We start from the raw sequence: 16,516 nt of genomic DNA, 5'->3' as shown, positions 1-16,516 counted from the left end.
TATCCACTGAGCCAAACTGGCTACAGCCCAAAAGAGCTTTATTCAAATAAATCATATTAGAGTTATAGGAGAACTAGAGGCCTGGTGCACGAAATTCGTGCATGGGGGGGAGGAGTGTCCCTCAGCCCAGCCTGCACCCTCTCCAATCTGGGACCCCTCGAGGGATGTCCGGCTGCCCGTTTAGGCCCGATCCCACTGGGACATCCCTCTCACAATCCAGGACTGCTGGCTCCCAACTGCTTGCCTGCTTGCCTTCCTGATTGCCCCTAACCACTTCTGCCTGCCAGACTGATCATCCCCTAACCACTCCCTTGCCAGCCTGATTGATGCCTAACTGCTCCCCTGCCAGCCTGTTTGCCCCTAACTGCCTTCCCCTGCAGGCCTGGTCACCCCTAACTGCCCTCCCCTGCAGGCCTGGTACCCCCCAACTGCTCTCCCCTGCAGGCCTGGGTCCCCCCCCAACTGCCTTTCCCTGCAGACCCAGTCACCCCCAACTTCCCTCCTCTGCCGGCCAGGTCACCCTTAACTGCCCTTCCCAGCAGGCTTGATCGCCCCCAACTGCCCTCCCTTGAAGGCCTGGTCCCTCCCAACTGCCCTCCCCTGCTGGCCTGATCGCCCACAACTGCCCTCCCTTGCAGGCCTGGTTCCTCCCAACTGCCCGCCCCTGCTGGTCATCTTGTGGTGGCCATCTTGTGTCCACATGGGGGCAGGATCTTTGACCACATGGGGGCAGCCATCTTGTGTGTTGGAGTGATGGTCAATCTGCATATTACTCTTTTATTTGATAGGATAGAGGCCTGGTGCATGGGTGGGGGCCGGCTGGTTTGCCCTGAAGGGTGTCCTGGATCAGGGTGGGGTTGCCTTAGGGTGTAGGGCGGCCTGGGCGAGGGGCCTGTGGTGGTTTGCAGGCCAGCCACACCCCCCGGCGGTCCAAGCAGAGGCCCTGGGATCTGGGATTTATTTATCTTCTACAATTGAAACTTTGTAGCCTGGAGTGGAGCCAAGCCTTCTGCTTGCTCTGTGGATGCAGCCATTTCTGTTGGGATTTATGTATCTTCTATAATTGAAACTTTGTAGCCTTAAACGGAGGCCAAAGCAGGCCAGGGCTGCAGAAGCTTGGCTTCCTCCATCACCGCGGGCAACCCTACCCTCCTGCTCTCTCCAGGTCCATGGTGGCTGCCATTTCTGTTGGGATTTATTTTATCTTCTATAATTGAAACTTTGTAGCATTGAGTGGAGGCCTGGGCCAGCAAGGGCAGGTGGAAAGCTTGGCTTCCTCCATTGCCAGGGAAACCCAAGCCTCCCTCCTGCTCTCTGTTGCTGCACCCATCTTGGTTGGGTTTATTTGCATATTCCCTCCTGATTGGCTGGTGGGCGTGGCTGGTGGGCATGGCTTATGGGTGTAGCGGAGGTCCGGTCAATTTGCATATTACTCTTTTATTTGATAGGATTTGCAGGTATGACTGGAAAATTGTTGCCAATAATATTTGGGGAATAAGAGAGAAGGCAAAAGACTGGAATTGGGTAAATATCCTTGTTGATTTCTGGCGTATTAACTTATGCTAGAAATTGGCACTGAACTTTCACAAAGGCTGGGCAGAATAATGAAATGCTAGCTTATGAATATTAAAAGACATAATCATAGCTCAGCCAGCATGTCTCAGTGGTTGAGCGTCAATCTATGAACAGGAGGTCAAGGTTCAATTCCCAGTCAGGGCACGTGCCTGGGTTTTGGGCTTGATCCCTAATGGGGGGGCATGCAGGAGGCAGCCAATCAGTGATTCTCTCTCATTGATGTTTCTATCTCTTTCTCCCTCTCCCTTCCTCTCTGAAATCAATAACTATATATATTGTTTAAAAAGACATGATCATAAAGGGTCAGCCCTGCCCAGGGGCAAGTAGTAAGGTGGGCCTCAGACATGATAAGGATGGAGGGTAGGGATAGAAAGTGGTGGGGGATTTATGAAACAAATGCTTACTCATTAATTCTGGTATATTCAATGTCTAAAGTTCATGAACTTATTGAATATCACTCTTTTATTTCCACCCCCCAATCTCTGACCTAAATTTCCCTGCAATTAGTTGACTATGCTCAGGAACTTCTGGTTTATCCCTTCTCATGCTGCTTAAGCAACTTCTCAGTTCCACCTCTCTTGTCCACCCCCAGTTTTGTTGTTGCTTAATTCCTTGGCCTTGTGCCACCCAACTCCCCTCACAGAGCAACTAACTCTTCCACTATAGGACAACATAAATCCACTCACGACAATGTATGCCATACCAACCACATTTCCCTTTTTTAACAAAGTTACCCAATTGGTAAATCCAGGAATGCCTGACGAAGCTCATTAACAACAAGAAATTGGCAGACTCTCTTCTGCCTAGTATATATCTTGACATTTGGAACTCAAATAATGAGAAGTAAATATGATTGCATTAGATTGAATGATAGTTAAAGGAGAATGAAGACTGGTTCAACAATGGTACTAAGAATAATTGATTCATGGGTTCATGTTAGGAGAAAGCTAACATGCACCACATTGAACTCTTTTCTATCACTAATTTATTTATTTTTAATATATTTTTATTTATTTCAGAGAGGAAGGAGAGGGAGAGAGAGATAGAAACATCAATGATAAGAGAGAATCATTGATTAGCTGCCTCCTGCATGCCCTCCACTGGGGATCAAGCCTGGAACCCGGGCATGTGCCCTTGACTGGAATCGAACCTGGGACCCTTCAGTCCACAGGCCAACACCCTATCCACTGAGCCAAACCAGCTAGGGCAAGGGCATGTATCTTTTCTATCACTAATTTAAATGAGAACACTAAAGCTATGCCTTACTGTTATGTGAACTGGAAAAAAATTGAGAGTGACAGCTAATAAGTTTAGTGACAGAATCAGATTTAAAAATCATCTTGATGGCCTAAAATAACTAGTTAAAACTAAGAGGATAAAATCTAATAGAATAAATATAAGGTCTTGTTTTTATATGCATAAAAAATACATCTTAAAAATGTCAAATGATGATAATAGTTAATGTTTGTAAGTTTATAGTGAACATGACAAACACATTCTTCTTCAGGTCCATGACCTTACTACTGAGCTTGTTACAAGAACAATTGCAGCTGTAGACACGTGAGTCCTACCAGCCAAACTTTTCTCACAATCCTGACTTGAGCCACGTAGTTTCTGAACCTTACCATCAAAACAAAGAGGGGCCAGAGGAAGTGACCCATTTCTGTTCGAAGTGAGTTGCAGGCTTCTAATGAGGAAAAGCAAGAGGCTTCTCTGGTGTGCAAAGTCCATGTCTCTGACATGGATTTGAAATATCAAGCATTGGAGCTGTTTGCAGACAACAATGGTGGTATCATTGGCCATGGAATGTCAAACAAGGATGAAACCCTGTAAAGATTAAACGTCAAAAACCCTACCTTCCTCCAGTTTCCTGTATTATGGATTATAATCATGGATGGGATGTAATTGGGATGGAACAGAAGAAAATATTATCTATTAGGCAATTAAAAATATTTGTGAGAGCTAGCTTCCTCAAATGAGAACCCATCCAATTTCCATGGTGACCCACGAGGCATCAATTTCAAGAATCTGTGAGTCAGAAGAGTCCTTGTCTTCTCTGAGTTATTATCCAGGACTCCAAGGAACCCCAACACGCTAACCTTTTCAGATTCCTTCTTTGTGACTAGCCTAAAGAGTTTCTAGTGGACATAACTCTGTTTTATTCATCTCTGTAACTTAGCAACTGGCCCAGAATAGCTGTTTTATGGGTCATGAATGCATGTTTTACTCTATTTCTTCCAGAGTATGAACTCCAGGTACTGATAACTGTATTCCAGTGACCTGTTTAGCATCTGTCTCCCTACTAAACTGTAAACTTCTTGAGGGTGGAATTCATGTCTGACTTATCTCTGTGCTCCCATGATCCCTGCGTTCAAACCATGCCTAACTCCATACATTTGTTGAGTGACCGGATGCATAAGTGAATGCATGAACAAAAATGAGCCTCCCTAACTTTTGTCAATCATACCTCAATAGAACCGGGGGACGGGGGAGCGAGTCTCCCTATTTCTGACCAGTAGATCAGTTGCTTTGTTCTTCTGCAGCCTAGACCTTACTACCTAGGGCATCTAAAGTTATCTGTTAGTGCAGTGGTTTTCAAACCTTGGTGTGTATCAGAATCATCTAGAAGACCCGGGTTTTTGATGTAGGATGGGGTGTGGCCCTTTGTAGGTTTACCAAGTTTCCCAGGTGATTCTGATACCTACCCAGACCAGAGAACAAATGCTTTTGTGCAGTACGTCTCAATCATTCTCATGTTGTACCATCATAGAAAATGCCACCTTCAGTATATTGGCCTAAACAAGATGAAGTTACTGGAAGCTGGGGATTCAACCTGTTGGCCCTCCTGAGATCCTTTCATTCACTGGCAATACCACTAGGAAAGCTCTGCAGAACCTTGATCCTCACACAGTATCTAGGGCCCTGCAGCTTCAGCATCAACCAAGAGCTTTTTATAAATGCAAATCTCGGGCCCTCTCCAGGCCTGCAGAAGCAGAATCCACATCCTAACAAGGTCTCCAAAGGACTCGTGTGCACATCGAAGATTGAGAAGCACTGGTTTCAACACCCCTAACCTTGAAACGCCAGCTCCTCTCTGACCTACAGAAAATCTGTGTGTCCAGGAAAAGGCATGACTCAGAGAAGCAGGGGAAGTGGGGCAGAAATCTGCTGAGTTCAGCTACAATCACTGATCAGGGGGTGTGTGTGTGTGTGTGTCTGTGTACTAGTACATGTTCCGCTCCTGCCAGCACCACGGGGCCAGAGTGTAATGAGCACGGTCTCAGATGTTAGGAAAAAAAGAAAAAGTTAAAATTCTAAAAGATGCCAAAGAAAAATTTTGCACTGATCCTTGAGCTCACTGTCCGCAGCTAAGCTGAAATCCAGGACAAAGTTTTCCGCTCTATTTCTGCTACCTAGTTCGTTGATGCACTTATTCATTTATGGAGTATCTATTTTGTACCAGGCACCACATTAGGCACCAGAAATGCAAATATGAAACAGCTCTTAGAATCCTCACTCAACCCACATAGCCTCTTCTCCTCCCAATTCGTATAAGCTCACCTTCTTAGAATGCGCATTGCACGTGGCACACCTCTGGACCAGATCCTGCCATGGTGCCAACCTTCTTATTTCCTGGCTTATCTCCCATTTTCCTACATAAACCCACCAATACCTGAGGTTGGTCCTTCACTGTCTCCCAGATGTGCCACACACTTTGCTGCTGGAATCTGATTCAGCAGGTATAGGGAGAGGCCTGGACATCTGCATTGCTGTAAAGTCCCTTGACTGGGACTGGTACATGGCCATGACCGAGAACTGCTTGTGAACAAGATCAGAGACTTGGCCCCCGACCTCTAGATACTCATGGTCCAGCAATGCAGGGTACAAAGGCAATAATAGTGGGAGGTGGGAGCAGTGTTACTCAGTACAGTGTTGCCATCCACATGGGCGGGGCTGATCCTGGACAGGGCATCCATGAGGCTGCCGGGAGGAGAAGACACTTGAAATGGTGTCTTGCAGATAGCTGACAGAAGGAAAGGCATTCAGGCAGGAGATAGTGTGAAGCTGGGTGATACCTTCGGAGAACTAGAGAGAGTTTGCTGTGGTTGGAGCTCATGTTGGGTAGCAGCAGGAGGAAAGGGTGGGGAGGCAGAGGGCCAGATCTCAGAAGGTCTGCTATGCCCCACTGGAGAATTTAATCTTCATTACATCACGGGTCACGGGGAGTGGCATGGAAGATTTTAATCAGGGGAATACACATCTGAACTTCAATCTCAAATGAGCAGTCTGGAGGTTTTGCAGGGGATGTGTGATAAGTTGGGGGTGGGACTAGGGGCAGGAGAGTCAAGAGCAAATTGGCCAGTTGGGGAGGCCACGCGGGAGTTTAGTGCGGAGCAACAACACATCATGGCTGTGCCACTAGTGGTTATGCAGCCTCGATCAAGTCAGGCCATTGCTCAGGGCTCAGTCTCTGCAGCTGTAACATGGGTGGTTTGCCCCAATAACCAGAAAGATCACTCCCAGCTCTACAAGCCCATGATATGATGAAATTCAGTCAAAGAGATGTTTTTTTTTATTGTGGTAAAATATACAGAACATAACACTTATCATTTTAACCATTTTAAGTGTACATTTCAGTTGTGCAACCATCACCACCATCTACCTCTGTTTTTATCTTGCTCAACTCTATATCCATTAAACACGAACTCCCCATTCCCCCTCCCCCCAGCCCCTGGCAACTATTCCGCCACTTTCTGTATCTATGAATTTGACTACTCTAGGAACCTCATGTAAGTGGAATCATATATTTGTCCTTTTGTGACTGGCTTTTTCACTTAGCGTGTCTTTAAGGTTCATCCATGGTGTAGCAGGTGTCAGAATTTCCTTCCTTTTTAAGGCTGGATAATATTCCAGTGTGGATACACCATGTTGTGCTGATCTCCATCTGCTGATGAGCACTTGGGCTACTTCTACCTTTGGCTATTGTGAATAATGCTGCTATAACCATAGATGTACAAACACCTGTTTGGGAGGGAGTCCTGCTTCCAATTCTTGAAGTAGAATTGCTGGATCATAAGGTAATTTATATTTAACTCTTTGAGGAACTGCCAGACTGTTTTCCACAATGACTACAGCACTTTACGTTCCCATCAGCAAAGCAAAGTTTTCCAGTTTCTCCACGCTTCATCAACACTTGTTATGTTCTGAGTTTTTAGAAACAATATCATTCAAATGGGTGGGGAATGGCATCTGCATTTTGACTTGCTTTTCTCTAAAGATAAGTGATGTAAGACAGCTTTGCACTTTCTTCTTTGGAGACAGAGCTATTCAAGTCCTTTGCTCATTTTTAAATTGGATTGTTTGGGGTTTTGTTGTTGAATTGTAGGAGTTCTTTATAGATTTTGGATACTAACAACTTCTTATCTGATATATGATTTATAATTTTTTTCAATTCAGTGGATTGCCTTTTCATTCTGTTGATAGCGTCCTTTGATGAACAAAAGTTTTAATTTTGATGAAATACAATTTATCAATTTTTTTTTTCTTTTTTGGCCTGCACATTGGTGTCAGATCCAAGAAGTCACTGCCCAATCCAATGTCATAAAGTTTTTCCCCTGTGTTTTCTTCTAAGATTTTTACAGTTTAATTCTTTATTTTTTTTAAATCCTCACCCAAGGATATTTTTCCATTGATTTTAGAGAGAGAGAGAATGGAAGAGAGAGAGAGAGACAGAGAGAAACATCGATGTGAGAGAAACACATCAATTGCCTCCTGCATGCACCGCTACCAGGCCCGGGCCGTGGAGGAGCCTGCAACCTAGGTACGTACCCTTGACCAGAATTGAACCCGGGATCCTTTGATCCATAGGCCGGCGCTCTATCCACTGGGCAAAACAAGCCAGTGCACAGATTTTTAAAGTTTTAGCTCTGGCATTTAGATCTTCGATTCATTTTGAACTAAAATTTGTTTATGTCATATGAAGTAATGGTTCAGTTTTATTCTTTTGCCTGTGCATATCCCCAACACCACATTAAAAGTACTGGTCTTACTTAGACACATGCAAAAAAAAAAAAATGAAACTAGACCACCAACTTACACCACACACAAAAATAAACTCAAAATGGATAAAGGACTTACTCATAAGACGGGAAACCATAAAAATATTAGAGGAATTCACAGGCAGCAAAATCTCAGACATATGCCGAAGCAATATCTTCACCAATACCACTCCTAAGGCAATGGAAGCTAAAGAGAAAATAAACAAATGGAACTACATCAAAATAAAAAACTTCTGTAAAACAAAAGAAACCATCAACAAAACAACAAGAAAGCCCACTGCATGGGAGAACATATTTGCCAATGTTATCACCGATAAGGGTTTAATTTCCAACATTTACAGGGAACTCATACAACTTAACAAAAAAAAGATAAACAACCCAATCAAAAAATGGGCAATGGACCTAAATAGATACTTTTCAAAAGAGGACGTAAGGAAAGCCAAGAGACATATGAAAACATGCTCAAAGTCACTAATCATCCCAGAGATGCAAATCAAAACAACAATGTGGTACCATCTCACACCTGTCAGAATGGCTATTATCAACAAATCAACAAACGACAAGTGCTGGCGAGGATGCGAGAAAAAGGAACCCTCGTGCACTGCTGGTGGGAATGCAGACTGGTGCAGCCACTGTGGAGAACAGTATGGAGTTTCCTCAAAAAAACTAAAAATGGAACTCCCATTTGACCCAGTGATCACACTTCTAGGAAAATATCCCAAGGAACCAGAAACACTAATCAGAAAGGACATATGGCCGAAACCAGTTTGGCTCAGTGGATAGAGCGTCGGCCTGCGGACTCAAGGGTCCCAGGTTCGATTCCGGTCAAGGGCATGTACTGTGGTTGCGGGCACATCCCCAGTGGGGGGTGTGCAGGAGGCAGCTGATCGATGTTTCTCTCTCATCGATGTTTCTAGCTCTCTATCCCTCTCCCTTCCTCTCTGTAAAATATCAATAAAATATATTTAAAAAAAAAAAAAAAAGAAAGGACATATGCACCCCTATGTTCATAGCGGCACAATTTACCATAGCTAAGATTTGGGAAACAGCCTAAGTGCCCATCAGCAGATGAGCAGATTAAAAAACTATGGTACATCTACACAATGGAATTCTATGCTGCAGTATAAAAGAAAGAATCTTACCATTTGAACAGCATGTATGGAACTGGAGAGCATTATGCTAAGCGAAATTAAGAAATGTGGGACCTCCAATTTTGTTCTCTGTCAAGGTTATTTTGGCTAGTTAGGGTCCTTTGAAATTCCATATGAATTTTAGGGTGGATTTTTCTATTTCTACAAAAAAAATTATTGGGATTTTTATGAGGATTGCATAGAATCTGTAAATCACTTTAGTTAGTATTAGCATCTTAACACAACATTAAATCTTTCAATACATGAACATGGTTTGTGTTTCCATTTATTTTTGTCCTCTTTAAGTGTTTTATAGTTCCAGTGTTCCTCTTTGGTTAAGTTTATTCCTAAGTATTTTACTTTTTAGTGCTTTTGTAAATAAAATTGTTTTCTTAACTTCCTTTTTGTTTTGTTCATTTACTGTATAGAAATTTAACTAATTTTTGTGTGTTATTTTGCATCCTGCCCCTCTGCTGAATTCATTTAGTGGTTCTAACAGGTGCTTTTTTGTGTGTGGAATGTTTAGGGTTTTCTACGTACAATATCATGTCATCTGCAACAGAGATCATTTTACTTCTTTCTTTCCGGTTTTGATGTCTTCTTTTTCCTTGCCTTGCCTAATTGCTCTGGCTATGACTTCCAGTACCATGTTGAAGAGAAGTAGTAAAATCAGGCACCCTTATCTTTCCCTAATCTTCAGTTTTTCATAGTCTGAAAGACTTTTTAATCTATTCTCGGGGTTAAAGAAATTCAGAAATTTGCTAAGTAAGAGACCATTTTATTAACCTCCTGGCCAATAATACTGAGAGATCAGAAAAGAAAAAGAGGGAGAGAGAAGTATCTGGTGAGCATAATGTATTGTGCTGCATATACTTCCATTTTCCCAAAGGTGTTCACTAGATCACAAAAGAAGGAAAAAAGAAGGCACTAGGAAAGGCAAAAAGTCTTGATCGGCGTTGACTGAGCATCACGGAATGAAATAGCTTTGCCTTTACTCCCATTAGTGACTTCCCAGGAAGACTCCAGCCCTCCAGCTTGGAGTGCAAGCTTCAAACAACCAAAAACACTTGAAGCCAGATGCCTTGAAGAAATGGAGAAAGAATTTGAGGACCCACATCGTGTCTCTTCCAGAAAGGGTCTTCCTCGGGGGTCCTGGCCCCTAAAGAGCTATGCAAAAAGAACATCTGTTGAAAGATGGAAAGTTGGTCTAAAAATACAAGAGAAGGAACTGAAACATTTCAGAAAAGGCAGGGCTCGGGACCAAGAAACAAAAAGAGGAAGATAAAAGTTTAGTTACAAAAAAAAAGAGGAATGGAAATTGAATTTTTTTACAAAGCAAGTCCAGAAGCTTCCCCCTCTTCCCTGACTACTCCATCAAAAAAGGGGAAAACAGTCAATGGGAAACAGTTCTGAGAAAAAATAAGTGTCTGCACCGTTACAGCTGAGAATTCAAACAGTCTGAAGAGTTGGGCAATTTCTTGACTAAAGGTATGTTGAAGCTGAAAAGAGCTTTTCTAAGAAAAGTCCACCCCTCCCACCTCAGAGAGGAACACTGAGGCTGAGAGGCCGCCGAAGCTCTCTCGGGGTCACAGAGCTATCGAGGGTCAGAGACAGGCCAGAAAGGCATTTCCAGGCATCTGTCCTGTGCTCTTTGCAGTGGACTCCCATGTCAATATGATGTATTCATTGCACTGAATTGGCATCTCTCCTTTGAGGTTTCCTCAGTACCAGGTTCACATCCAAGTCCGTGGTTCTCAGAGCGAGGTCCCCAGGCAGCAGCAGCACCTGGGAACTTGTCAAAAATTCACAGTCTCTGCCCAACCCCAGGCCTATGGAATCAGAGACCCCAGGCGGCAGAGGCCAGTCTTAACAAGCCTACCAGAGAGTTCTGATGCACTGAGGTTGGAGGATTGCGAATGCAACAATATCCCTGGTATGCATTATATTAGCAGAATAATGATGAACATGTACATCAGGATTTACAAAAGAGCTCTTACTCTGCATTTTTTATTGGTGAGGGAAGGGCGGAGTTTTCTTAATATCTCTGAGAGTAGAAAGTCAGGTACTGATATACCTATTTTATGACCTCCAAGATGAGGTCCAAGGAGGGTAACCAATTGCTGGGATGGTAGGTCTAGAGAGAAAAGGCCAGCACTGCAACGGAGTCTTCTGCCTTGAAAATCAGCATAGTTACCCCAAGGAATTCCTAGATAAGACTTAGCACTTGTCACTTGCAGATAAAATAGTGTCAGCTAGGGCAGCCTTGGAGAGCATTCTTAGAAGCATGGAATGCTAGGTCCATTGTGCCATTATGCAGACAAGGAAATAATCCTAGGAGCTCCCATTTTTTGAGGCCTTACGTATGATCTCATCAGGTGGGCCTGGAAGAGCTGCAATCAGAATGTATGCTGTCTGTCTTCAGAGCCTGCCTACCCAGGAAGGCTGCATGGATTGTACTTGGTCATCCAATCGTTAGGGGGCAGCACTGAACCCATACTCAGTGTTCACTGCAGATCTAGTGCGCTTTCTACTACAGAAAACCTGTTTTTCTCTCAACCAATGGTTTTCTAACAAGCTCCCGGGTGTTTGAGTAGTGAGGCTCTAAAATCCCTAATTTGAAGACTGCTCAAGCTGATGTGGAGTAAGAACCTAATGTTTTCACTTCTGCTCCTAGTTAGTAACACACACAATCCCGTTCATTTTCCCTTTGGCTCTCTCATCTATACCCACCCATCCTTTCCCCTCCGTTGCCTTCCTTTCAGGTACCTCACACCAGGTAATTCTTGTAATGGCCTCCCAGCTCATCCATCTAGTAGGTTTCTTTGGTCTCAGTCTATACTGCCCTCTCCATCAGATGTACCTTATCAAAGCACCAATTCATTTAAGGCAGGTTTGGGATTCAAAACCTTCTTTTCCTCCTCATTGCCTAAGACTCTTGAACTTATCACTCAAGGTCATCATCCATGACTTCCATGACGCAACCTAGCCTTTTAGCCTTACCCCCAATAACTACAATGGCTTTGGCATATAGCCTAGAGAAATTCTGCTAAGTATCTAAAGAGGGCTTGTTGTTGCATTATTTAAATAGTGAAAAACTGAAATCAATTAATGTATCCATCAGCAGAGAAAAATTTTTTTAAATTGTGGTTTATTCACACAATGAAAACTTTCATGAAGTAATTGGGGGTTCATTTTACCAGATGGAAACCTTTTGCACCAAAACCATTACAACCAGGATCGGATTCCTGGGCTTTTCTCTGTTGTGCATAAAAGTTTAAGGTTGAACATCTTCAATACAGTACTCCTACTTTTAGCAATTTGCCCCAAAGAGGCAATAATACAAGTGAGATAAATCTTAAAAATCATGAAGTTACAGATTGTATATCCCTTTTTATTTTAAAACACACAAAACAGGCCCTGGTGGGCTAAGTTGGTTATAGCATTGTCCTGATATGCCAAGGTTTCGGGTTTGATCCCTGGTCAGGGCACATACTAGAAACAGCCAATGAAGGCATAAATAAGTGGAACAACAAAGCGATTTCTTTCTCTCTATCTCTTTCTTTCTCTCTCTCTCTCTCCCCGCCCCCTCTGAAATCAATCAACAAATACATAAATTTTAAAAATAAATAAAACACATAAAACAATACTACAAATGTAGTAAAATAAATAAATCGTGCATAAAAATGATAAAGTTGACACTGGAAAGGGAAAGATTGAGAAAGATAAATGGGGGCTGGGGGAAGGTACACAGGTTAATTTCAGTTGTAGCTCTAAATTTTTGCTTCTTAAAAATAGAGTGAATATGGCAAAATAAGATTGTTAAAGTTGGGCAGTAGGTACACAACATTCTGTCATTATTCTTTGAACATTTCTGTATATTCAAATAGTCCATTTAAAAAATAAAAGTCACACATGCATACTTTTTCTAACTAGCTCCTTTCTACGTCCTGGCCTTCACCTGTGTCTCCCTCTGCCTGGATTCTTTTTTTAAAAAAATATATTTTATTGATTTTTTATTACAGAGAGGAAGGGAGAGGAATAGAGAGTTAGAAACATCGATGAGAGAGAAACATCGATCAGCTGCCTCCTGCACACCCCCTACTGGGGATGTGCCCGCAACCAAGGTACATGCCCTTGACTGGAATCGAATCTAGGACCCTTCAGTCCGCAGGCCGATGCTCTACTCACTGAGCCAAACCGGTTAGGGCTGCCTGGATTCTTTATGCCATGGTAAGAGAGGAGGTGTAGAGCCAGACAGATTGTCTCAGCACCGAGTTGACCTCAGGAGAGATTCTGAATCTCTTAGTGCTTCAATTTCTCTTGCAAAAATTGAGTATAATAATAATATTGAGCTCATAGAATTGTGATAAGGATTAAATGTGGCTGCTATATGTGAAGCACAAAGCAGTGCCTATAAAGCATTTAATAAATGTCTGCCATACCATCATCACCATCAGTATCCCCACCATCACCATCATCACCATCAGTATCCCTACCAACACCATTATCACTATCAACATCACCATCAATACCTCCGTCATCACCACCATCATTATATCACCTTGTATATTAAACTCCTATTTGTTCTTCATATTTTAAATATCAGTTAAAATATTACTTTTCAAATAAGTCTACCCTGACTCTTCAATATAAGCTAGATTTCATAGGATCCTGTCCTTTTTTGTCCCTGTATGTATACAAATTTGTAGTTATATATTAATGTGTTTTTTTGTTGTTGTTGTTGCTTAACATCCTTCTACTATAATTGAATGCAGAAGTTTTTTGAGGGCCAAGGATGGGTATATTTTAATTAATTTTTATATCCATTGTCCAGCCTAAACTGGTACAGACTCTGAATATTCATTTGTTGAATGAATAAATAAATGCATATACCATTTTATCATTTAACCAGTATGCAGCCATTACAATTATGTTTCTAAAGAATTTGCAACATGGAAAAAAATTGGCTTGTTTAGTGGAAAAACTAAAAGGTACGAAACAATATATACATATATGGATATGACTTCAATGCCATATAAATAATAATAACAAAAAAACAAACCTATAAATCAAGGGACCATAGGGGAGATGTGCATTCACAATGTTGTGCAACCACCGCTCTATCAACTTTCAAACCATTTTTATCACCTCAGAATAAAATCCTGTATCCATTAAGCTGTTACTCCCCTTTCTCTCCTGCCCAGCCCCAGCAACCACCAATTTGCTTTCTGACTCTACCTATTCTGGATACTCCATAGAAAAAGAATCACACAATATGCAACTCTTTATGTCTGGTTTCCTTCACTTAGCATGATGTTTTTGAGGCTCACACATTGCACCATGTATCAGTACATTTCATTTTATGGACACCTGTAGGCACAGACCAAAATTTCTTTATCCATTCATCCGCTGATGAACATTTTGGTTGTTTCCATCTTTGGGCTATTGTAAATAGTGTTGCTATGAACATTGGTGTAGCTGTATTTGATTGTTTTCAGTTTTGGGGGGTAATATCTAGGATTGGAATTTCAAAGTCATATAATAATTCTATGTTTCTTTTCTTTTTTAAGGAACTGTCAAACTGTTTTCTAAATCTGATGCACCATTTTACATCCCCACCAGCAACATAGAGAGTTCTGAAGTAGTATCTCATTGTGGTTTTGATTTGTATTTCCCCTCATGACTAATGAGGTTGAGTATCTTTTCATGTGCTTGTTGGTCATTTGCATATTTTCTGTGGAGAAATGGGTCTTCAAGTGCTTTGCCCATTTTTAAATTGGGTTGTTTGCCGTTTTGTTGTTGGGATATTCTTTATATTGTCTGGATACTAAACCCTTAGCAATTACATGATTTAAAAATACTTTCTTCTCACTTTATTGGTAATGTCTTTTGATGCACAAAGGTTTCTAATTTTAATGCAGTCCAATTTATTTTTTTCCTTTTGTTAATAATGCTTTTGATGTCATATCTAAGAATCTATTTCAAATTAAAGGTCTTAAAGATTTACCTCTATGTTTTTTCTAAGAATTTTATTGTTTTAGCTCTTATATTTCCATCATTGATTCATTTTGAGTTAATTTTTGTAAATGATGTGAATAATGGGTCCAGCATGTAGATATCCAGTTGTCCCAGAACTATTTGTTCAAGAGAATATTCTTTCCCCATTCCATGGTCTTGACATCCTTGTTGAAAATCAATTGGCAGTAGATGTATGAGCTTATTTCTGGCCTCTCAATTCTATTTCATTGATCTATATGTCGGTTCTTACTGTAGATTTGTAGCAAGTTTTGAAATCAGGAAGTTCAAGTACTCTGAAGTTGTTTTGTTGTTGTTGTTGTTATTATTATTATTTTTAAGACTGTTTTGGCTATTCAGGGTCCCTTGAAATTTCATATGAATTCAAGGATCAGCTTTTCTATTTCTGCAAAAGATAATTGGAATTTTGATAGGGATTGCATTAAATCTTTAGATAGGTTTGGGCAATATTGCCATCTCAACTATTTTAAGTCTTCCAGTATATGAATATGTGCTATTCTTTCAGCAATGTTTTATTGTTTTGGTATACAAGACTTTCCCCTCCTTGATTAAAGTTAGTCCTATTATTTAATTCTTTTAGATGTTATTGTGAATGGAATTATTTTCTTAATTTCCTGTTCCGGTTGTTTGTTCCGATTGTTTCCAATCAGTTGTGCACAAAACCACAACTGGTTTTTGTGTATTGTTTTTGTTATCTGCATCTTTGCTGAATGTATTAGTTTTAGTAAGTTTTTGTGGATTCTTGGGGTTATCAACATATAGGATCCTATCATCTGTGAATAGAGATGGTTTTACTTCTTCCTTTCCCATTAGGATGCCTTGTGTTTCCTTCCCTTGCCTGATTGCTCTGGCTAAAACTTCCAGTACAGTGCTGACTAGTACGGTGAAAGTGGGCATCTTTATCTTGTTCCTGACCTTAGAATCCTGCAAAGGTTTTCGTCTTTTACCATTGAATCTGATGCTCCCTATGGGGTTTCACAAATGGCCTTTATCATTTTGAGGAAGTTTTCTCACATTTCTACTTTTTTAAGTGCTTTTGTTATGAAAGGGTGTTGGATTTTGTTAAATGCTTCTATGTCAATTGAAATGATCATATTTTTTCCTTCATTCTGTTACTGTTGCATAATTACATTGGTTGATTTTTTTGTATATTGAACCATCTTCCTTGAATTCTTTAGATAAATTCCACTTGGCCATAGTGTATAATCCTTTTATATGCTGTTTGATTCTGTTTGCTAGCGTTTTGTTGAGAGTTTTGCATCTGTATTTATAAGGAATATTGGTCTGCAGTTCTCTTATGGTGTCTTTGTCTGGATTTCCTATCTTGGTGATGCTGGTTTCATAGAATGAGTTAGAAAATGTTCCCTTCTCTTCTATCTTTAGGATGAGTTTGAGAAGGGCTTAAATTTTCTTTAAATGTTTGGTAGAACTCACCAATAAAGCCACCTCGTCCTGGATGTTTTCCCCTTGGGAAGTTTTTAATTTCTGATTCAATCTCTTTTTCTTTTACAGATTTTTTTCAGGTTTTCTATTTCTTCTTGAGTCCATTTTTGGTAATTTATTTGTTTCTAGGAATTTGCCATTTCATTTATGTTATTTAATTTGTTGGTAGACATTGTTTGTAGTATTCTCTTATCTTTTTTATTTCTGTAAAGTCAGTAGTAATATCCCCACTTATATCCGAGTTTAGTTACTTATATTTTTTCTTTTTTTCTT

This window comes from Plecotus auritus (genome assembly GCF_963455305.1).
Source record: "Plecotus auritus genome assembly, chromosome: 6".
In the NCBI taxonomy this organism is placed as follows: Eukaryota; Metazoa; Chordata; class Mammalia; order Chiroptera; family Vespertilionidae; genus Plecotus; species Plecotus auritus.
Note: the sequence above shows the minus strand (reverse complement) of the source record.